We start from the raw sequence: 25,006 nt of genomic DNA, 5'->3' as shown, positions 1-25,006 counted from the left end.
AAGGTCCATAAAGATATGGTTGGGTGAGTTTGGTGTGGAAGAACTTGACTGGCCCATACAGACTGGATGTTAACCCCAATGAACATCTTTAAGATCAAGTTCACATGGTGAGGTTACAAGACAAACACTAGCTCATTTACATTAATAGTTGTGGGTAATTAGAGGCAGTGTATTGTACTGTAGTGGCCCAGAGGGACATTACCACTCCTACATTCCTATTGCTAGCCTGTTTGCCACCATTGTATTGGTTTGCACCACCAACTGTACCACCAGCAGCAAAATATCATTTTGTTGCTTGCAAAAACTGTTATGTTTATGTACTGTGCCCGGTTCACCAGCAGGTGGTAGTGTATCTGGCAGAGAGTACCTTTAGGTAGAATGGAACTTACCATTCCATTCTCCTCCCTTTTGGACAGAAGTAGGCTAGTCTTGCTTCCTACTAAGGGACGGGTTTGTAGGGAGTTGAGAGTTGAAGTGAAAGAGTAAAGCAGCATGGTGCGGTGAGAGAACATTTTCCCCTCATTGCTGCAGAAACTTAGGGAAGGAAGCTCAGAGACCAGCAAACTCACATATAACATTTAATATGAAGAAGGCGAGCAGTAAGGGACGGGGCAGTGGCCGTGATGCTGATAATGCACGCAGAGGCCGTGGCCCTGGGCGCGGTGAAACTGTGCTTGCTGCCAGAGCACAAGAAAAACAATCATCCACGATACCTAGCTTCATGTCCCAGTTTGCGGGGCGGAGCAGGACACCACTCTTGAAGTCAGACCAGTGCGACCAGGTGGTCGGTTGTATTGCAGCAGATAATGCTTCCAGTCGGTTAAGAACCACCCTGTCTTCCACCAAGTCCAGTCTCAGTAGCCAAGAGTCTGCTCAATCCAATCATCACCCTGATCCTTCTTCTTCTGGGCAAACAAGTGATCCCACACTCGGATATTCGGAGGACCTCTTTTCATCGCCATTCCTTGATTTGGCCCTCTCGCCAAGCACGCTTGAAGAGGGACATGAGATCTTGTGCCCTGATTTCCAAACTCTTGAGCATCCAAAATCACAAGAAGATGACGGTGGGGAATGGCCATTACTGTTTAATGAGATGGATGATGATAAGACACAGTTGTCAATAACTCAACGGCAATTACTCTCAAGAGGTTGATGAAGAGGATGAGACACAGTTGTCAATCACTGAGGTAGTGGTTAGGTCAACAAGTCAGGAGGATGAGCAGAGTGAGAAAGTGGAAGAGGAGGTGGTGGACGATGAAGTCACTGACCCAACCTGGGAAGATGGAAAGCCGAGGGAGGACAGCAGTACAGAGGGGGATGGATCTGCTGCACCGCAACAGGCTGGAAAAGGCAGTTGGGTGGCAAAAGGGAGAAGGCGGGCCACACCAAAAAGGCCCGCAACTGTTTCCCGGAGCACCCCCTTGTGAAAATCTCCCTTGCTAAGGGGTAGGTGTTCCGCAGTCTGGCGCTTTTTTGAGGAAAGTGCGGACGACAAATGCAATTGTAATTTGCAACCTGTGCCATACAAAAATGAGCACGGGCATGAACACTAGCAACCACACCACCACCAGCATGATCCGCCACATGGCATCCAAGCACCGTAATAGGTGGGCCGAATGCCTGGGTCCACAATCTGTGTCTGCGGGACACACCACTGCCTTCTCTTCCCCTGTGTTACGTGCTGGCCAATACCCTGTCGAAGGCGCAGTACCGGATGCCTCCCGCCCTGCACCTAGACCTTCGCAAGCATCATCAGCGACCACATCCACTTACATGTCCCAGCAAAGCGTACAAATTTCCTTACCCCAGGCATTTGAATGCAAGCGCAAATACCCAGCCACCCACCCACAGGCCATAGCACTAAATGCGCAGCTTTCCAAATTAGTGACCCTGGAAATGTTGCCATTTAGGCTTGTGGACACTGAGGACTTCCGCAGCCTGATGTCGGAGGCCTTCCCGCGTTATGCAGTCCCCATCCGCCACTATTTTTCACGGTTTGCCGTGCCCGCCTTACACCAACATGTGTCCTGTAACATCACACGTGCCCTGACCAACGCAGTTACTGGGAAGGTCTACTTAACCATGGACAAGTGCATTCAGCCAGGGATGCTAAATTCCCTGACGGCACAGTGGGTGAATGTTGTGGAGGCCGGGAGCAAGTCGTACCCTGGGATGGCACAGGTGCTACCGATGCCAAGCATTGCGGGCCCTATGTCGATGTCATGCCCTGCTCAGGTTATGTGCGGAGGTCTGCCAGGTTAGCAGCACGTGTGTAGTTTGTTTTGTTTTTGGGTTTGGATTTGAGCTGTATCCGCCTCCTTTCAGGTGCACTGGGTGGGGTCGTTTGTATGAGTTTAAATTACGCCCCTTCCCAGTGTCCTGTGCGGGTTATAGCTTCTATCTTGCTTTGAGAAAGGACAGAAGGAATCGCTGTTTCTGCTCAGCTAGAGATAAGTTGGTTTTGTTTATCTCTTGTGTTCTGTCTAGGCTGTTAGGGAGACACCTGCTCCCTCCTTGCTTGAGGAAGCAGGCTGTCTCTTTTCCACTTTTCCACCATCTTAGGGATCTTAGGGTTTCTTCAGTCTTAGGCACGGGGGCACGTTTATTCCCACCTTCAGGGTCTTAACGTGGGCACAGAAGTCCAGGAAGAGTTGGTAGGGATTTGTCAGGAGGTGACCTTTATCCACAGCTTCTAGCCTAGACACTTGTTTTATGGTTTTCTGTGTTTCTATTGTATCTTGTATCCTACCCAGCGTGACAGTCGATCAGGGTTTCCGCCAGCACCTACCTTAGTGGCTCTAACCCCCACTTCTCCTCCTCCTCCACGTACACCTCCAAATTATACGCGTGCAGCACCAGTCAGTCATCAGTCGGTAGCTGGAAGCAGTGTAGCACTGCAGTGGGGAAGTGGCAACAGGCCGTGCTGAAGCTGATATGCTTCGGGGACAAACAGCACAATGCCGCAGAGCTGTGGCAGGGGATAAGAGACCAGACTGAGCTGTGGCTCTCGCCACTCAACCTAGAATCAGGCATGGTTGTGTCTGATAATGGCCGTAACTTGGTGGCGGCTTTGGATATTGGCAAACTCAGACACATCCCATGCCTAGCCCACGTCTTAAACTTACTGGTTCAGCAGTTTCTCAAAACCTACCCCAATTTGCCTGAACTACTGGTGAAGGTGCGCCGCTTGTGTGCACGTTTTCACAACTCATCGACTGATTCAGCCGGTCTGTCAATGCTGCAGCAGCGCTTGAAATTGCCAGCTCACTGGCTGTTGTGCGACGTGAGCACGCGCTGGAACTTCACGTTCCATATGTTGGCCAGGCTTTGTAAGCAGCAGAGGGCAGTAGTGGAATACCAGCTGCAACATGGTCATTGCCTTTCAAGTCAGCTTCCGCTATTCACAAGCAAGGAGTGGGCATGAATGTCTGACCTCTGTTAGGTTTTAAGAAACTTTGAAGAATCAACACAGATGGTGAGCTGCGATAAAACTATTATCAGCGTAACCATCCCACCTCTGTGTCTACTCAAACGCTAGCTGCTCACATTTAAGGACAACGCTTTGCATGTGGAAGAGGTGGAAATGGGAGAAGACATTACACAGGGTGATAGCCAGACTACCCTCAGTTCGTCTTCTCAGCGCGAATTGGACGATGAAGAGGAGGAGGAGCAGGAGACAGTTGCCTCCGCTACAGAGGGTAGTACCCATGGAAGTTTAATTCCATCTGTTCAGTGTGGTTGGGCAGAAGAGGAGAAAGAGGATGAGGAGACTGAGAGTGATCCTCCTGATGACGACAGCGAATGTCTTGCCTCTTGGTACTCTGGCACACATGGCTGACTTCATGTTAGGCTGCCTTTCCCGTGACAACACGGATTACTGGTTGTTCACCCTTCTGGACCCCCGCTACAAAGAGAATTTCTCATCTCTCATTCTTCTGGTGGAGAGGACGAGCAAAACGGTGCAATACCAGAAGATCCTTGTTGAAAAATTGCTCCAAAAATTTCCATCTGACAACTCTGGCGGCAGAGTCCGTAGTTCCTTGGCCAACCGAGGAGGGGAGACCAGGGCAACACTCTCCAAAGCCTGACAGTTTCATGACAACCCGCCAGCACCCTCACCCTGATGCGCAGCCTACTGTCACAAGGAGGGAAAACTTTTGGAAGATGGTGAAGGAGTACATAGCAGACCATGTCAGCGTCCTCAATGATCCCTCAGTGCCTTACAACTACTGGGTGTCCAAGCTGGACACGTGGCACGAACTGGCGCTCTACGCCTTGGAGGTGCTGGTCTACCCTGCTGCCAGCTTTTTGTCTGAGCGGGTATTTAGTGCTGCTGGTGGCATTATAACAGATAAGAGTATCCGTCTGTCAACTGAAAATGCTCACAGGTTGACTCGTATAAAAATTAACAAGGCCTGGATTGACCACGACTTCTCGATTCCACCAGAGGAAAGCTGATGAACATAAAGGCACTTTAAATGTGTTGTTTATAATGCACTGAATACACTGTATTCCTATGCACCCCTTCCACCACAAACAAGGGTATATGGTTGAATTTTCTTTTTCTCATCCTCCTCCTCTTCCTACATCATATTAACATGCTTATCCATCGCATATAATGCCCTCGCACTGATCGTATTCGAACCTCAAACTTTTGTTTTTGATTAATAAAAACATTCTTGGCAAATGCTTTCGCTTTGGTTTGTCTTGCGCCGCTCCAATATTTTCACCTCTAGCGGCGCAATATGGATGCCTCCGTCCGTCCCTCTTGATCATGGCCCCAGTTCCAAAAACCAACAATATAGAACCGGAGTCCTATTCTATTATTCCTAGCTGAAGTATTCATGGGACCCCGCCTGGTTTGAACACTGTACATTTTTTCAATTTTTGGTCAGCTAAGCGGCAGGCACTCTCCCATAATTTTTTTAATGGTCAGCTCAGCAGCAGGCCCTCAACCATAATATTTTAGAGGGTCAGCTCAGCAGCAGGCCCTCAACCATAATTTCTTCGATGGTCAGATCAGCAGCAGACCCTCACCCATAATGTTTTAGAGGGTCAGCTCAGCAGCAGACCCTCGCCCCTAATGTTTTAGATGGTCAGATCAGCAGGCCCTTGATCCAAATGTTTTAGAGGGTCACCAGCAGGCCATTAATCATAATTTTTCAAGGGTGTGTATGATGCCCTCTTTTACAAAGGGTGTATTGGAGTGCCGGTTCCTTGTAATTTTTGGCAGCCATATCACTTAGTGCATAGGCTTTATGAGTGTAGGAGTCCCACTACCTGAACAATTGTACCACAATGTGAATAAGGCCCTCCTTTATGTGATATACAGGTTGTATTGGAGTGGCTCTTCCTTGTAATTTTTGTCAGCACTTGCACTTTATATACAAGTAAATACACAGGAAACAATGTTTCCTAACAATTTATCCTCTAAAATCGATTTTATCTTTGGTTTTGTGCGTATTATTGTCAGTCTGTAAAATTGTTGTACTACTCAGGCAACATCGTTCCCAGCACCAACCTGGGAGTCCAGACATTCTCCCTATGCTGTTCCCAAACCATTTCAGTGGTGTTTCCATCAATTTCTGACCTTTTCCTATGAACCAGGCACCCTCCCCTCTTCAGAGCAGGGGGTGCCTGGTTTATTGCTCGGGTTCTCCCATTGACCTCCATTATACTCGGGTGCTCGGTAGAGCACCCAAGCATCCCGATGTGTTTGGCACCCAAGCATCCCGATGTGTTTGGCCAGAGTACCTGATCACTTTTGTGCTCAATCAACACTAGATGACACAAGTGTATGCAAGTTTATTCAATTAAAAACCATTAAACTTTACCAGGTCTAGACTTTGTTGCTACGGAGTCTAATCCCGGGCAATGACCAGGTAGGAGCACCATGACACAAACAATTAAGGCTGCATCACCACTCGGCATTCCTAAACACTGGGACTCGATCGCCCCTGGGGGAAGGGGGGGGTCGCCCGTTGCAGTACCAGTGGCAGTGAAACAAATTATCACAGTTGAGGAAGATATACATAGTATATTATCCCAGTTCAGCGTTCCTCAACATGTCCAGTCAAGGTTCATCAGCATCCAGAATCTCTGAGGGTATTTATGGTTTTGGTAGAGCTTCCTTTTATAAGAAAGATGTCATTCATAAGGGCTTTCCATTGAATTATGTTGGGGAGCTTGTTACCCATCCATCGGAAGGGCAATAGCTTTTCTGTCGATGAATATTACATTTTAAAAATTTTAGTTAGAATTTTTGAATTTTACATTCAGTTCACTCATCTCAAGTGATAAGCATGCTGAATATACTCAAAGGTCAGCAATGTTTCTTGCCCCATCAGGTGTTTCAACTTCACTATTACTATGCAATGGAAAGGACATTTCAAATGAAGTATTATCACAAAATACATAAAATATTGTTATATTTTTTTTAAGAAGACATTTTTTATTCTGGCAACACCCCCTGCCCCTTATGTGCCTGAAATTCTTGCAAACCTTCTCCTACATTTAGAGGTGAAACAACATGCTCAGTAGACTCCCTGCTCCCTTCAAGCTAACTTTATCTTTTTTTACTATATTTGTCACATGCCTTGGCTAGTTTCAAATTTGCAAAATACTTCTTCACTCTTTTCTACCAGCCTATCAAGAAGAACATATGCAAATTTGTGTTAATATAGATGCCTTATCATCATCAATATCTGATCAGTGGGGGTCTGTTTAACCGCCTCCGGACCGCCTAACGCAGGATCGCGTTCTGGAGGCGGCTCACTCAGGCAGAGTCACGCATATACGCGTCATCTCGCGAGACGCGAGATTTCCTGTGAACGCGCGCACACAGGCGCGCGTTCACAGGAACTGCAGGTAAGTGAGTGGATCTACAGCCTGCCAGCGGCGATCGTTCGCTGGCAGGCTGTAGATGCGATTTTTTTAACCCCTAACAGGTATATTAGACGCTGTTTTGATAACAGCGTCTAATATACCTGCTACCTGGTCCTCTGGTGGTCCCTTTTGCTTGGATCGACCACCAGAGGACACAGGCAGCTCTGTAATAAGTAGCACCAAGCACCACACTACACTACACCCCCCTGTCACTTATTAACCCCTTATTAACCCCTGATCACCCCATATAGACTCCCTGATCACCCCCCTGTCATTGATCACCCCCCCCCCCCTGTCATTGATCACCCCCCTGTAAGGCTCCATTGAGACGTCCGTATGTGTTTTACGGATCCACGGATCGGATCCACAAAACACATACGGACGTCTGAATGGAGCCTTACAGGGGGGTGATCAATGACAGGGGGGTGATCACCCTATATAGACTCCCTGATCACCCCCCTGTCATTGATCACCCCCCTGTAAGGCTCCATTCAGACGTCCGTATGTGTTTTTTACGGATCTTCGGAATGGACCTGGGCTGCCATACCAAGCCCAGCCACTATATGATAGAACATCAATACGAAAATCCCTGATAACCTGTTTAAGCCACTGCATAAACCCTTAGGCCCCTTTCACACGGGGGAGAATTCCGTGCGGGTGCAATGCGTGAGGTTTACCTGCACTGAATCCTGACCCATTCACTTCAATGGAGCTGTTCAGATGAGCGGTGGTTTTCACGCATCACTTGTGCGTTGTGTGAAAATCACAGCATGTTCTACAGTCAGGTCCATAAATATTGGAATTCAGACGTCCGTATGTGTTTTGCGGATCCGATCCATGGATCCGTGGATCCGCAAAACACATATGGACCTCTGAATGGAGCCTTACAGGGGGGTGATCAATGACAGGGGGGTGATCACCCCATATAGACTCCCTGATCACCCCCCTGTCATTGATCACCCCCCTGTAAGGCTCCATTCAGACATCCGTATGTGTTTTATGGATCCACGGATCCATGGATTGGATCCGCAAAACACGTACGGACGTCTGAATGGAGCCTTACAGGGGGGTGATCAATGACAGGGGGGTGATCACCCCATATAGACTCCCTGATCACCCCCCTGTCATTGATCACCCCCCTGTAAGGCTCCATTCAGAGGTCCGTATGTGTTTTGCGGATCCACGGATCCATGGATCGGATCCGCAAAGTCTCACTAACTTGTGACAAAAAATAAAATCTCACATAAACTCACCATACTCCTCACGGAATCCAAATGCGTAAAATTTTTTAGACATTTATATTCAGACTTCTCACACTTTAGGGCCCCTAAAATGCCAGGGCAGTATAAATACCCCACATGTGACCCCATTTCGGAAAGAAGACACCCCAAGGTATTTGCTGAGGGGCATATTGAGTCCATGAAAGATTGAACTTTTTGTCCCAAGTTAACGGAAAGGGAGACTCAAAAAATAAATAAAATCAATTTCCTCTAACTTGTGCCAAAAAAAAAAAATCTTCTATGAACTCGCCATGCCCCTTATTGAATACCTTGGGGGGTCTTCGTTCCAAAATGGGGTCACATGTGGGGTATTTATACTGCCCTGGCATTTTAGGGGCCCTAAAGCGTGAGAAGAAGTCTGAGATCCAAATGTCTAAAAAGTTTTTTATTTTTTAACCCCTCAATCTATATTTTAGTAAGCATTCTGTATTAAGAATGCTATTATTTTCCCTTATAACCATGTTATAAGGGAAAATAATAAAATGAATAGAGCACCAAACCCAAACCCGAACTTCAGTGAAGAAGTCTGGGTTCGGGTCTGGGTACCAAATTCAGTTTTTTTTCATGCACGTACAAAACACATTGCACTCGCGTGGAAAAAACTGAACATCGGTGCGTAATCGCAGTCAAAACTGACTGCAATTGCGCGCCTACTCACGCAATTTTCCCGCAATGCATACGGGACGCATCCGAAGCAAATCCGGGACGCCCGTGTGAAAGAGGCCTTAAACATATCAAGAGTGACTCAATATCAATGTTATCTAAGCAGACCACTGCCCAGGAAATGTATGAATGCAATAGTGAGTGGTTCTCATCAGCTCATGGTCACGATTTTCTCACCAATCTCATTGCAAGTGCATTAGGCAAAGCACTTCATAAAACAGGACCCAAACAACTATACATCAAAGCACTAGGAATTATATATATTCTCCCTGGGGAACAAGCACACAGTCTTTCAGTCACATCCTATAGTAGGATAGGCAATCAAATATATCAGCATCAGGCACTTGTTCACACCTAAGATTCCACAGTATGGACGCAGATTCGGAAATGTGAGCTGGTGTTTGTAAAGCGCTTTCAATAAGCAAGAGGGAAAAAAGACAACAGAGGAGCAGCCAACTCCAGGGTTATGAGAACAGTACACAGTATAAAAAGACCTATATAGTATACAAATAATTACCAGTATACAGTATATAAAAGCCACTATACAGTATAGAAATAATAAAGAATAATTACCGGCAGACAGTATATAAAAGCCACTATACATAATATAAAGAATAAACAAGTAATTACCAGGATACAGTATATAAAAGCCGCTATACAGTATATAAAAGCCGCTATACAGTATAGAAGTTTTATATCAATAATTACCAGCAGACAGTATATAAAAGCCACTATACAACATAGAAAAAAATATATGCGTACTTTGAAGTCTGGACATTTGTCTGTTTTCCCTATGCAAAGTTATAAACTTCTCACTTTTTTTAATTGAAAGGGTTAACTTGCACTGTTTTATAAGATATATCATGTTCATTATCACTGTATTTGCGAGGCTCTGTGGAAAGTGTGAAGGAACTCTGAAAGATTTTTGGGATGAGAAGCTGGTAACTTTCCACAGCTACCATAGGGTTTAAAGAAGAACATGTTTTGGAGGGAACAAGCCAGACATGTTAACACCATAACCAGACAGACTGACCTTGTGACTGGTTTAGCTCTGTTGTTATGTCTGGAAACTTGTTTTTGTCTGGACAAACTGCTGTGTCATTGCCATTTAGTTTTATTGAAGCTCTAATGTAAGTCTATGACAGACAGGAGTGGTAACTTTGTATTGGTTTGTGCTGAGTTTCTCCACTCCACCCCTCCCACTAGAAGGTTCCAGTCTAGCTAAAACTGTATATAAGGAGAGCAGTCAGAGCCCCTAGTGTTCTGCAGTTAGGGATCAACGCTTGTAGGGGAAGACTCTGCCAGTCTGCATGAGTGACTAGAAGAAGACGCTAAGATGGGGACGCTGAGCCACAGACCATAGGACACCAGCCCTGTGACCAGGGAGCCACTGTCACAGTGAGTGGCAGGAGATCTTTGCAACTGGCAACATGTGGTTTGATTTGACATGTTTACCTTGTGGATCAATAGGCGTCTGTGCTGTTTCTGGTACTGGCCACACCCTTAACCTCCAGCTGTTGCTATTGTGGTTGGACCTGTGGATTGCTGGTGTTTGGATCTCGGCTGAGTTCCTGGTGCTGCCATAGCTTCTTGGAAGTTAAGTGTTACCTTTCCCTTAGTATTTTGGCTTTTCTGTGTGTTACCTTTCTCTTTGTATTTTAGCTTTTCTGTGTGTTGGATTTCCTTGTTGTTTTGTATTAGGGCTTGGGGAGACTCCCGTTCATCCTTCCTTTTGGAGGAACAGGATGTCTCATTCCTATCATTAGTACCATCGTTCTTTTACGTTAGATAGGACTTTATGTATTCCTGTGTATGAACTCGCCTACCTCTGGGGTCTGTTCATACTGGTAGTCAGTCAGGGCTTTGATTAGGGTCTTCACTAGGAGGTGTCCTGTCCATCTTCCTTCCCTAGTTTTCAGGCCTTATTTCCTTTCCCCTTTCCCTCCTATGTTCGGTGTGGGGTTTCCCTCTCACACTAGAGCGTGACAGCCACCCGGAATACTGAGCTACGGTCCGTTGGCCTCCAGCCTTTGACCAGTGTCTGAGAGAGCGAGAGGGACAGCTAGCTCAGGTCTTTCCTCAGCATCTAACCCTTCTTCTGCCAAGGAGAAGACTGGAGAAGCCAGCCCTACGCCTCGCCTGTATTGTTTTCTACCTGAATTCCCCTAGTAAAGAAGCACACTGGTTACTGCAGACCCTGACTCTCTGGACTTATTTCCCATTTGGGTGCACCACGCCTTACCATCCCTTCCGGAGAGCAGCAACACTTGGTGACACCGCAACGGTGTCCACAGGACTCACGGTAGCATTGGGGCTACCCCAAACCTGGTCACTGCATGAATAATTGCTAGTACACAGTATCTAAAAGCCACTATACAGTATAGAAAAAATATATGAATAATTACCAGCAGACAGTATATAGAAGCCGCTATACAATATAGAAGTAATATATTAATAACTGCCAGCATACAGTATATAAAAGCCACTATACAGAACATAAATAAAAGCCGCCATATTGTATCAGATAAATCCTACAACAGTGGATAGAAGTCTAATATGTTACATATAATATTATCTACCTTACTGCATTGAATAATTGTAACCATAATGTGTAGAAATAAATCCTCCACAGCGCACAGAATTATTCCATCATACCATGAAAAATACATAGAATTCAATCAAAAGAAATGATGAAAGGCGTCCACAGCCTTACTGATCCCCATCCCCAGTAATCCTGACAGACAATAGCGGTGACTGTACACATACCTCCACCTGCACCGCTGGACACTACATCTATGGGGGAGACTAGTGGGATTAAGGACCTTTCATGATGTCATGACCATGTGATTATGTGTGGGAGGAGTCCTCCAGGCTGTGCTGTTGGAGGAGGTAAAGGACCTGTGATGATGTCATGAACATGTGACTGTGTATGGGAGGAGTCTGGAATCACATGACTGGGTGCTATTCAGTATATTCAGGACTTTGTTGTGCTGGTTGTGATCGGTGCTGGATGACCTGAAGTGTTGCATCGGGATGTAGTTACAGAGTGTATGCAGTGGAGCTGTCTCTGTGTCTCCTACAATATAGGATCCGCTCAGTGGAGATCTTCTGTATCAGATCCTTCTCCTGATTGACCCATCAAGGATGGACAGGGACGAGATGGTGGAGAGTATAATAAATCTCACCCTAGAGATCCTCTTCCGGCTTACTGGAGAGGTGAGTGATTCAGATGATGTCACATTACATCATCTTATCTATGTTACTAACAGATGGACATGACTGGAGAGGTGAGGGACTCTGGAGATGTATAGAGTGATATTTATTACTTTGTCTCTCCATAACCAGGACTACACAGTAGTGAAGAAGACCTCTAATGAGCGCTGTCAGGACCCCGTGTCTGAAGGACAGAGAAGAACCCTGAGCCCAATCACAGGGCCTCCATCTCATCCCCTGATACATGAGGAAATCAATATAGAGAAGATCCTAGAACTCACCAACAAGATGATTGAGCTGCTGACTGGAGAGGTGACACTGCTGGGAATGCTGGGACATTATACAGGAACGCTATGAAGGGATCGGGTTAATGACTGTGTCATTGTGTTGTCAGGTTCCTATAAGGTGTCAGGATGTCGCCGTCTATTTCTCCACGGAGGAGTGGGAGTATTTAGATGGACACAAAGACCTGTACAAGGACGTCATGATGGAATATCACCGGCCTCTTACATCACCAGGTAATAGACATGACTAAATACACATGTCCTCTCATTATCTGTATGTAAGGAATGAATTCAGTCGCTGGACGTGTTTCCTACAGTTAAGGAAGAGACAAGAACACCAGAGAGATGCCCCAGTCCTCTTCTTCCACAGGATGGTTCAGGAGAACATCACATTGTCCCACAGGATGATCAGGTAGATGGAGATAAGGTCTCATGAAATGCCCCCTATGATCTGTAGAAGGCTGTGAAGATCTTGTTTTATCCATCAGTATTATATGTTTTATCCTTGTATAATGAGAAAGGTGGAGATAGCAGGATTACAGCCTACCATAGACATTACATGTGGTCTGGATCTTCTCACAATTTTCTGGTTATGGTTGGAATTAGGAACTAACAGACCTGCAGATATTTGGGTCAGATATCTCCTGCTGTCCGGTCATTTTTGGTTGTCATTCTAATTACTGATCTTCCACACAACTTCTCCAACCATCTGATGACTTTTATAATATTTGTTTCACAGCTTGTGAATCCAGGTGAAGATCTGAACAATATTAATCCTACAGAGACATATGTGAGGGGTGATGAGCAGAGTATAGAGGACATTCCTACAGATAACCGCCCAGGTTAGTAGTAACTAGTAGTGTTGAGCGAGCATGCTCGGCCGAGTACCGCATGTGCTCGAGTCTCCTCCCCGCACCAATAAACATGCAGGTAAGTACTCCCTCACTGTAATGCCAGTAGCTATGTTGGCTACTGGCATTACAGTGATTGGCTGGCCGGAATGCATCATCGGGTGCTATATAACACCCCGTGACGCGTGTTCGGCTCATTTTGTCAGGGAGAGCTGAGGATATGAAGGTACAGAGCGTGTAGGGAGTGTAATCGAATATTATAAGTGTACAAAAACATTTCAGTGACCCAAAAGCCCTTGTAACAGTAGCGCAACCTGCGCTAAATTGCTCAGTGTTAGGAAGAGCTGTGCATAGGAAGTGACAGACAGTGTAAGGAGTGTAATAGGAAGATTTTTATACAAAATACTTTTCAGAGACCCAAAAGTCCTTTTAAGGACTATTGTGTGTGACAGCAGCAATATATATTTTTAGCGCATCTTGCGTTAAATACCCTGTAATAGTCCGCTGCGGACAGTTAAATTATCCGTGCCACATCTCCTGTTTAAAGTGTGAGCATTCCTAAAATATCAGTGACATCCAGTGCAGTGTTTCCGTAGACGGTGTCCCCTGCGGACAGATAAATTATCTGCGCCATATCTCCTGTTTACAGTGTGCGCATCCCTAAAATATCAGTGACATCCAGTAGAGTTTTTCCGTAGACACTGCGAACTGTGACATTACCTGTGGTACCTGTCCTGTATAACGTTTCCTCATCACAAATACTGTTGTAAATTTTTTTGCACAAACACTTCCAAATCCTACGCTACTGTACGTGTGACATACTTTCAAGAATATATCACATTGAAAATTAAGAAGGCGAGCAGTAAGGGACGGGAAGTGGCCGTAATGCTGATGGTGCACGCAGAGGCCGTGGCCCTGGGCGCAGATAAACTGTGCCTGCTGCCAGAGCACAAGAAAAACAATCATCCACGATACCTAGCTTTATGTCCCAGTTTCCAGGGCGGCGCAGGACACCACTCTTGAAGTCAGCCCAGTGCAAGCAGGTGGTCGGTTGGATTGCAGCAGATAATGCTTCCAGTCGGTTAAACACCACCCTGTCTTCCACCAAGTCCAGTCTCAGTAGCCAGAAGCCTGGTCCACACAATCCTCACCCTAATCCTCCTTCCTCCCACCATTTACAGTCTGGCCAAACAAGTGATCCCACACTCAGATATTCCGAGGACCTCTTTTCATCACCATTACTTGATTTGGCCCTCTCGCCAAGCACGCTTGAAGAGGGACATGAGATCTTGTGCCCTGATTCCCAACCTCTTGAGTATCCACAGTCACAAAAACATGACGGTGGTGAATGGCAATTAGTGTTTAATGAGGTGGATGATGATTAGACACAGTTGCCAATGAGTCAATTGCAATTACTGTCTCAAGAGGTTGATGAAGAGAATGAGACACAGTTTGCAATCACTGAGGTTGTGGTTAGGTCAACAAATCAGGAGGATGTTAAGAGTGAGGAAGTGGAAGAGGAGGTGGTGGACGATGAGATCACTGACCCAACCTGGGAAGGTGACAAGCCGAGCAAGGAGAGCAGTACAGAGGGGGAGAGATCTGCAGCACTGCAATAGGCTGAAAGAGGCAGTGGGGTGGCAAAAGGGAGAAGGCGGGCCACACCAAACAGGCCCGCAATTGTTCCACAGAGCACCCCCTTGTGGAAATCTCCCTTGCCAAAGGGTAGATGTTCTGCAGTATGGAGCTTTTTTTTGAAGAAAGTGCGGATGACAAAAGAATAGTAGTTTGCGACCTGTGCCATACGAAAATCATCCGGGGCGTGAACACTAGCAACCTCACCACCACCAACATGATCCGCCACATGGCATCCAAGCACCATAATAGGTGGGACTAACGCCTGGGTCCACAACCTGTGTCTGCGGGTCACACCACTGCCTCCTCTTCCCCTATGTTATGTGCTGGCAAATCTCCTGTTGAAGGCGCAAGCCGAGACGCCTCCCGCCCTGCACCTTCGCAAGCACCATCAGCGACCACATCCACTCACGTGTCCCAGCGCAGCATCCAAATGTCCTTACCCCAGGCCTTTGAACGCAAGAGAAAATACACAGCCACCCACCCACAGGCCATAGCACTAAATGTGCAGCTTTCCAAATTACTGCCCCTAGAAATGTTGCCATTTAGGCTAGTAGACACTGAGGCCTTCCACAGCCTGATGTCGGCGACAGTCCCCAGACGCCACTATTTTCCAAGGTGTACCATGCTCGCCTTACACCAACATGTGTCCCGTACCATCACACGTGCCCTGACCAACGCAGTTACTGGGAAGGTCCACTTAACCACGGACACATGGACAAGTACATTCGTCCAGGGATGCTACATTTCCCTGACGGCACAGTGGGTGAATGTTGTGGAGGCCGGGAGCGAGTCGTACCCTGGTATAGCACAGGTGCTAACAACGCCAAGGATTGCGGGACCTACGTCGATCAGGGTTTCCGCCAGCACCTACCTTAGTGGCTCCAACCCCCACTTCTTCTCCACTTCCACCTCCGAATTATCTACGTGCAGCACCGGTCAGTCATCAGTCGGTAGCTGGAAGCAGTGCAGCACTGCAGTGGGGAAGCGGCAACAGTCCGTGCTGAAGAGGATATGCTTAGGGGACAAGCAGAACACCGCTGCAGAGCTGTGGCAGGGTATAAGAGACCCGACTGAGCTGTGGTTCTCGCCACTCAACCTAGAACCAGGCATGGTTGTGTCTGATAATGGCGTAACTTGGTGGCGGCTTTGGAGCTGGGCAAGCTAAGACACATCCCATGCCTTGCCCATGTCTTCAACCTTGTAGTTCAGCAGTTTCTAAAAACCTACCCCAATTTGCATGAGCTACTGGTGAAGGCGCGCCGCGTGTGTGCACATTTCCGCAAGTCACGACAGCTTCAGCCAGTCTGTCCACGCTGCAGCAGTGATTAAAATTACCAGCTCACCAGCTGTTGTGCGACGTGAGCACGTGCTGGAACTCCACGTTCCATATGTTGGCCAGGCTTTGTAAGCAGCAGAGGGCAGTAGTGGAATACCAGCTACAACATGGTCGTCATCTTTCCAGTCAGCTTCCGCTATTCACAAGCGAGGAGTGGGCATGGATGTCTGACCTCTGTGAGGTTTTAAGAAACTTTAAGGAATCAACACAGATGGTGAGCGCCGATAACGCTATTATCAGCGTAACCATCCCACTTCTGTGTCTACTCAAACGCTAGCTGCTCACAATTAAGGATGACGCTTTGCATGTGGAAGAGGTGGAAATGGGGGAAGACATTACACAGGGTGATAGTCAGGCCACCCTCAGTTCTTCTTCTCAGCGCGAATTGGACGATGAAGAGGAGGAGGAGGAGGAACAGGAGACGGTTGCCTCCGCTACAGAGGGTAGTACCCAGGGAAGTTTAATTCCATCTGTTCAGCGCGGGTGGGCAGAAGAGGAGGAAGAGGATGAGGAGATTGAGAGTGATCCTCCTGATGATGACAGCGAAGTCTTGCCTGTTGGTACTCTGGCACACATGGCTGACTTCATGTTAGGCTGCCTTTCCCGCTGCAACACGGATTACTGGTTGTTTACCCTTCTGGACCCCCGCTACAAAGAAAACTTCTCATCTCTCATTCCTCTGGTGGAGAGGACGAGCAAAACGGTGCAATACCAGAAGATCCTTGTTCAAAAATTGCTCCAAAAATTTCCATCTGACAACGCTGGCGGCAGAGTCCATGGTTCCTTGGCCAACCAAGGAGGGGAGACAAGGGGAACACACAGCAATTCCAACAGAGGCAGGGCAACACTCTCCAAATCCTGGGACAGTTTCATGACACCCCGCCAGCACCCTCACCCTGATGCGGCCTACTGTCACAAGGAGAGAAAATTTTTGGAAGATGGTGAAGGAGTACATAGCAGACCGTGTCAGCATCCTCAATGATCCCTCAGTGCCTTACAACTACTATAAAAATGAACAAGGCCTGGATTGACCATGACTTCTCGACTCCACCAGAGGAAAGCGGCTGAACATAAAGGCCCTTTAAATGTGTTGTTTTTAATGTACTGATTACTGAATACACTGTATTCCCATGCACCCCTTCCACCACAAACAAGGGTATATGGTTGAATCTTCCTTTTCTCTTCCCCCTCCTCCTCTTCGATCATATCAACATGCTTATTCGCCACATATAATGCCCTCGCATACAGTCATGGACAAAAGTTTTGAGAATTACATAAATATTGGAAAAGTTGCTGCTTAAGTTTTTATAATAGCAATTTGCATATACTACAGAATGTTATGAAGAGTGATCAGATGAATTGCATAGTCCTTCTTTGCCATGAAAATGAACTTAATCCCTAAAAAACCTTTCCACTGCATTTCATTGCTGTCATTAAAGGACCTGCTGAGATCATTTCAGTAATCGTCTTGTTAACTCAGGTGAGAATGTTGACGAGCACAAGGCTGGAGATCATTATGTCAGGCTGATTGGGTTAAAATGGCAGACTTGACATGTTAAAAGGAGGGTGATGCTTGAAATCATTGTTCTTCCATTGTTAACCATGGTGACCTGCAAAAAAAACGCGTGCAGCCATCATTGCGTTGCATAAAAATGCCTTCACAGGCAAGGATATTGTGGCTACTAAGATTGCACTTCAATCAACAATTTATAGGATCATCAAGAACTTCAAGGAAAGAGGTTCAATTCTTGTTAAGAAGGCTTCAGGGCGTTCAAGAAAGTCCAGCAAACGCCAGGATCTTCTCCTAAAGAGGATTCAGCTGCGAGATCGGAGTGCCACCAGTGCAGAGCTTGCTCGGGAATGGCAGCAGGCAGGTGTGAGCGCATCTGCACGCACAGTGAGGCGAAGACTTTTGGAGGATGGCCTGGTGTGAAGAAGGGCAGCAAAGAAGCCACTTCTCTCCAAAAAAACCCATCAGGGACAGATTGATCTTCTGCAGAAAGTTTGGTGAATGGACTGCTGAGGACTGGGGCAAAGTCATATTCTCCGATGAAGCTTCTTTCCGATTGTTTGGGGCATCTGGAAAAAGGCTTGTCCGGAGAAGAAAAGGTGAGCGCTACCATCAGTCCTGTGTCATGCCAACAGTAAAGCAACCTGAGACCATTCATGTGTGGGGTTGCTTCTCATCCAAGGGAGTGGGCTCACTCACAATTTTGCTAAAAAACACAGCCATGAATAAAGAATGGTACCAAAACACCCTCCAACAGCAACTTCTTCCAACAATCCAACAACAGTTTGGTGAAGAACAATGCATTTTCCAGCACGATGGAGCACCGTGCCATAAAGCAAAAGTGATAACTAAGTAGCTCGGGGACCAAAACGTTGACATTTTGGGTCCATGGCCTGGAAACTCCCCAGATCTTAATCCCATTGAGAACTTGTGGTCAATCCTCAAGAGGCGGGTGGACAAACAAAAACCCACTAATTCTGACAAACTCCAAGAAGTGATTATGAAAGAATGGGTTGCTATCAGTCAGGAATTGGCCCAGAAGTTGATTGAGAGCATGCCCAGTCGAATTGCAGAGGTCCTGAAAAAGAAGGGCCAACACTGCAAATACTGACTCTTTGCATAAATGTCATGTAATTGTCGATAAAAGCCTTTGAAACATATGAAGTGCGTGTAATTATATTTTACTACATCACAGAAACAACTGAAACAAAGATCTAAAAGCAGTTTAACAGCAAACTTTGTGAAAACTAATATTTGTGTCATTCTCAAAACTTTTGGCCACGACTGTATATGCGCTTCAAATATAATGTTTTACAGGGTCAGCTCACCTGCAGGCCCTCGCATATAATTTTTTAGAGGGTCAGCTCAGCTGCAGGCCCCCTCATATAATTTTTAGAGGGTCAGCTCAGCTGCAGGTTCTCGCATATAATTTTTTAGAGGGTCAGCTCAGCTGCAGGCCCTCGCATATAATTTTTTTTAGGGTCAGCTCACCAGAAGGCCTTCACCTACAATGTTTTACTAGGTCAGCTCACCAGCAGGCCATCGCATATAATTTTTTAGATGGTCAGCTCACCAGCAGGCCTTCACCTACAATGTTTTACAGGGTCAGCTCACCAGCAGGCCCGCACCTCAAATCTTTTACAGGGTCAGCTCACCAGCAGGCCTTCACCTACAATCTTTTACAGGGTCAGCTCGCCTGAAGAGCTTGCTTATGTTCTGGGAAAAGTGGTTGTTTTTAACTGCTTTTAAAAACAATAGAAAAAAAAAACAGCAGTGGTTGCCAGGTTATAACAATCCTGACCATTAGAGCAGGAACCTGACTATCATTATACAGCTGAGCACCCTCACTAAGGTACTAAGGGATAAAAATAAAATACATTAAATATGCTAACCCAGCCTTACATTTGTTCCAAAGCCACAAATTTCATGGCCATAGTGGTACTCTCCTTTGGTATTTGCAGAAGTTCCTATATCTGGTGGGAGTACATGAGATGGGCACCCACTAATAGCACTGACTTACAGGTCATTTTATGATTCTCAACTGAGCATTTAACTAGAAAGGAATATGGTAGACACACTGAAAAGTGAACCTTTGAAGATGCTGGCTCCAACAGAAAAGTGGAAAACTACAGCCTAGTGACCTAACATTCTGATCTAATGGTTCTTGCTCTGAGATTAGATTTGATTAGGATCTGTTTTGCAATCAACTGTCCTAGTCAGTGAAGGATTTAATTTTGTTACATTCCTTGCAATTTATATTTAAATGTTGAGATAGAAATGGTAAAACATATTAATATTATTTAAGGTTATATCATTCAAAAATAATACAAATTTATTCTTGGCAGATGACTGCACCAGGAGCTCAGAGGGACATGGGATATCTTCACAACATACTATGCCTCAAGATGTATATGAACAGCACATCATTATCCCAGATGTATCCTCAGACTTTCACAGCAAAGATCCATCATCTGATTTTTTCGATGGATCCGATCTGATTTATCACAGACTGTTAAGCAAAACAAAGAACACAGAAGGGGTGAACATCAAAGATGGGAAAAGCAATTTTCATTTTCAGAATGTGGAAAAAGTTTTATCCAGAAATCAGACCTTGTTAAACATCAGAGATGTCACGAAGGGCAGAAGCAATTTTCATGCTCACACTGTGAGAAATGTTATAGCTACAAATTAGATCTTATTAGACATCAGAGAATTCACACAGAGGAGAAGCCATTTTCATGTTCAGAATGTGGGAAATGTTTTCACCGTAAATCAAATTTTGTTAGACATCAGAGAACTCACACAGGGGAGAAGCCATTTTCATGCTCAGAATGCGAGAAATGTTTTAATGCTAAATCAGATCTTGTTAGACATCAGAGAATTCACACTGGGGTGAAGCCATTTTCATGTTTAGAATGCGGGACATATTTTACCCAGAAGAAAGACGTTGTTATACATCAGAGAAATCACACAGGGGAGAAGCCATTTTCATGCTCAGAATGCGAGAAATGTTTTAATTATAAATCACATCTTGTTAGACATCAGAGAATTCACACAGAGGAGAAGCCATTTTCATGTTCAGAATGCGGAAAATATTTTACCCAGAAGCAAGACGTTGTTATACATCAGAGAACTCACACAGGGGAGAAGCCATTTTCATGCTCAGAATGCGAGAAATGTTTTAATTATAAATCACATCTTGTTAGACATCAGAGAATTCACACAGGGGAGAAGCCATTTTCATGTTTAGAATGCGGGAAATATTTTACCCAGAAGAAAGACGTTGTTATACATCAGAGAACTCACACAGGGGAGAAGCCATTTTCATGCTCAGAATGTGAGAAATGTTTTAATTATAAATCACATCTTGTTAGACATGAGAGAATTCACACAGAGGAGAAGCCATTTTCATGATCAGAATGCGGTAAATATTTTACCCAGAAGCAAGACGTTGTTATACATCAGAGAACTCACATAGGGGAGAAGCCATTTTTATGCTCAGAATGCGAGAAATTTTTTAATAATAAATCAGATCTTGTTAGACATCAGAGAATTACACAGGGGCGAGACCATATTCATGCTCGGAATGTGGGAAATGTTTTAATCGGAAAACACATCTTGGTTACCATCAGAAAACTCATACAGTTGAAAAGCCAAAGCTCTCAAGTCCAAGCAAGGGAAATTAATTTAAAGCACTAAATGATTATTGAGAAATTTCTGTAATTACCAATAAATGTCTTATTCAAAAGCATATAGAAACTTATCACTTTGCTTTTAAGATGGTGCAGAAATCAACATAAAGAACAATAAAAAAAGCGCACATAACTCAACACTATGTATTGTAGATTTTGGTGTGGAATTTTTGTGTCTTTTTACAACTCAGTCATAGTCCATGGTGAAACCACAAGACAGCAATTGTGGATCCACACAAATAATTGACTTGCTGTGAATTTTTTAAGTCACACCACAGGTCAATTTCCGTGCGTACAAAATACGCACAGTGGTATATCAGATTTGGTCTCATTGATTTTGTGGGTGCTGTATTATGCTGTAACCTGCAGCATGTGCGATAGTATAAAACTTACAAGAATAGTCCAGATTGTTATGGCGGAATGAATAAAAAAAGGTGTTAAAAAATAAATAACTGATTACTTGTGAGTGTACAGTATATATACTGTGTATTCACCGCCTTTACTAAGAAACGCTAAAATAAGATTTGATACAACCAATTAACTTCCAAAATCACATAATTAGTTGAATAAGGGCCCCCTTTGTGCCATAAAAATATCACAGGATGTGAGTATGAATGCTCTCGTTCTGAAAGGCCCCTAAATCTGCAACTTTACAAAGCAAGCAACATGGAGACCAAGGAGCTCCCCAAACAGTTCAAAGACAAAGTTGTGGAGTAGCATGAATCAGGGTTGGGGTATAAAAAAAAAATAGCCCAAACTTTGAACATCCCATGGGGCACCATAAAATCCATTATAACACAATGGAAAGAATATGGCTTAACTCCAACTCTGACAAGTGAAGAACATCCACCAAAACTCACAGATGAGATAAAGAGGGCATTAAATCAAGGATTCAACAAAGCCACACACTCCACAGAGGAGATGGAAGGATCAGTCCATAGGACCACTATAAGGCATGCACTCCACAGGAGAGATGGAAGTATCTGTAGGTAGAACCACTATAAGCTGCACACTCAACAGAGGAGATGGAAGGATCTGTCCATGGGTCCACTCTATAGAGTAGATGGAGGGATCTTTCTATAGGACCACTATAAGCCATACACTCCACAGAGAAGATGGACGGATCAGTCCATAGGACTACTATAAGCCATACACTCCACAGAGAAGATGGACGGATCAGTCCATAGGACTACTATAAGCCATACACTCCACAGAGAAGATGGAAGGATCTGTCAACAGGACCACTATAAGCCGTACACTCCAGAGAGGAGATGGAAGGATCTGTCTATAAGACCACTATAAGCTATACACTCCCCAGAGGAGATGGAAGGATCAGTCCATAGGACCACTATAAGCTGAAAACTTCACCAAGGAGATGTAAGCAATTGTTCATAGGATCACTATAAGCTGTACATTCCACAGAGGAAATGGAAGAATCTGTATATAAGACCTCTCTCTATAAGCCAAAAGATGGATGGATCTGTCCATAGGACCTTCTTCTAGCTCTTGGTTTGTCTTCCCTTTATAACAATGAAACCTTCTCCTGTTCCTGAGTTACAGGCTGCATTAAAGCATGTTCACACAAGGCAGATTTGTGACAGAACTTTACAGCTGAAAATCCATTCAGGAGGTGGTTAGTTCTGCACGATGTACATGGATTAAAGCAAACACCATGCAGATTAATGGAACAGTCGCCGTGTGTAGACATACCCTTATAGTCCATAAATATTGTCCCCCCTATTGCCACCTCTGACCTTTGAGTGACTGACGACTGCTGAGGAAAGTAATTGGCTGTAGTGGCGCAGGTGACCCCATTAATACAGGAAGTTTGTATGGGGCGACCACAGAGCCGGAGCTGAGAAGCAGGGAGCAGGCAAGTATACTTACCTTCACAGGTCGAACATTTTTTTTTGTTTAGCGCTATAAAAATCAAGCTTTATTCTGCACGATGCTGGTTATGTTTATTTTTAAGAGGGTGATTTGATTTAATCTCATTTTATAATAAAAAATAGAAAGTAAAAAAATAACACACACATATTAGGTATCGCTGTGCCCTTAACAACCAGCTCTATAAATATATCTACCCTGTCAGATAAATACTAGTGTTGGGCGAGCATGCTCGGCCGAACACAAATTGCTCGGCACATCGCGGTTTTCGGTCAAACTCGAGCGCGATGCTCTTGTCTCCTCCCGCAAGTTTGTTGACTGCTATGCAGCCAATAAACGTGCTGGTAAGTACTGCCATTCACTGTAATGCTGTAGCCATATTGGCTACTGGCATTATAGTGATTAGCTGTCCGGAATGCGTCATCGGGTGCTATATAGCACCCGATGACACGTGTTCGGCTCAGTCTTAGTCAGGGAGAGCTGTGCTGAAGAAGGGACAGATAGTGTAGGGAGTGAAATACTAATATTTTATTGAAAAAACTTGTTAGAGACCCAAAAGTCCTTTTAAGGACTATAGTTGTATCTGGCAGCAATATATATTTTTAGAGCAACCTGCGCTAAATAGATTGCAATTGTTTGGCCTCTGCAGACAGCGACATTATCTGCGCTACATCTCCTGTCTAACGTGTGCGCAGCCTAAAAATAACTGTGACTTCCAGTGTACTTTTTCCGTAGACGGTGTCCGCTGCAGACAGTTACATTACCTGCGCTTCATCTCCAGTATAACGTTAGCACATCCGAAATATCAGTGACATTCAGTGTAATTTTTTTGCCTCTGGAAACAGCGACATTATCTGCAATATATCTCCTGTCTAACGTTGTGTGCGGTTCTGCTGAGATACCGCAGCTATATAGAGGGACAAAGGCTATTGGAATAACTAATTGCAACTGGTGTGATATACCTGTGGCCCCACCAAAAAAAACTTATTGAAGGGTGTGATATACCTATAGTATACCTTCTAACATAGAAAGTATATTATAGTGTATTTGTATTGTGTAGCAGTTGTGTGCGGTTCTGCTGAGATACCGCAACTAGATAGAGGGACAAACGCTATTGGAATAACTAATTGCAACTGGTGTGATATACCTGTTGCCCCCAAAAAACTGATTAAGGGGTGCGCTATACCTGCTTCCACAAAATACTGATTAAGGGGTGTGATACACCGCCTTCCACAAAATATTTATTTAAGGGGTTTGATATACCAGCTTCCAGTTCTATATACCTGTTTCCACAAAATGCTGATAGAGGGGATTGATATACCGGCTTCCACCAAATATTGATTAAGGGATTTGATATACCAGCTTCCAGCAAATACTCATTAAGAGGTTCTATATACCTGTTTCCTCAAAATACTGATAGAGGGGATTGATATACTTGCTTACACCACATATTGATTGAGGCTTGCGCTACACACCGGCTTCCACGAAATATTGATTAAGGGGTTTGATATACCACTTAACAGCAATTACTCATTAAGGGGTTCTATATACCTGTTTCCATAAAATCTTGATAGAGGGGACTGATATACCTGCTTACACCAAATATTGATTGAGGCCTGCGATACACCGTCTTCCACCAAATATTGATAGAGGGGATTGATATACCGGCTTCCACCAAATATTAATTAAGGCCTTCGATATACCTGCTTCCACAAATACTGCTCTTCTATAGGGACTTTGTCACAGGGTCATTTTGAAAATGACAGG

General features: G+C 44.9%; 2 protein-coding genes and 1 pseudogene across 4 annotated transcripts in view; 1 reads left to right on the top strand and 2 right to left on the bottom strand.

Moving 5' to 3' along the window:
• Positions 1–25,006, bottom strand: part of LOC121004483 (gastrula zinc finger protein XlCGF57.1-like) — a 245,584-nt gene that overhangs the window by 111,459 nt on the left and 109,119 nt on the right. The window lies entirely within an intron of this gene.
• Positions 1–25,006, bottom strand: part of LOC121004502 (oocyte zinc finger protein XlCOF8.4-like) — a 56,037-nt gene that overhangs the window by 18,238 nt on the left and 12,793 nt on the right. For 2 of the 3 annotated variants that reach the window (XM_040436763.1, XM_040436764.1), the window contains exon 1: positions 11,595–11,619. The exons of the other annotated variant lie outside the window; for it this stretch is intronic. The gene's annotated coding sequence lies outside the window, so the exon portion shown is untranslated. Of the gene's footprint in view, positions 1–11,594; positions 11,620–25,006 lie in introns of those variants that run through there. 3 annotated transcript variants of the gene reach the window in all.
• Positions 20,139–21,434, top strand: LOC121005762 (annotated as a pseudogene).

Source organism: Bufo bufo, chromosome 6 (assembly GCF_905171765.1).
Source record: "Bufo bufo chromosome 6, aBufBuf1.1, whole genome shotgun sequence".
Classification (NCBI taxonomy): Eukaryota; Metazoa; Chordata; class Amphibia; order Anura; family Bufonidae; genus Bufo; species Bufo bufo.
The sequence above is the reverse complement of the archived record's forward strand: the minus strand, read 5'-3'. Positions and strand labels throughout refer to the sequence as shown.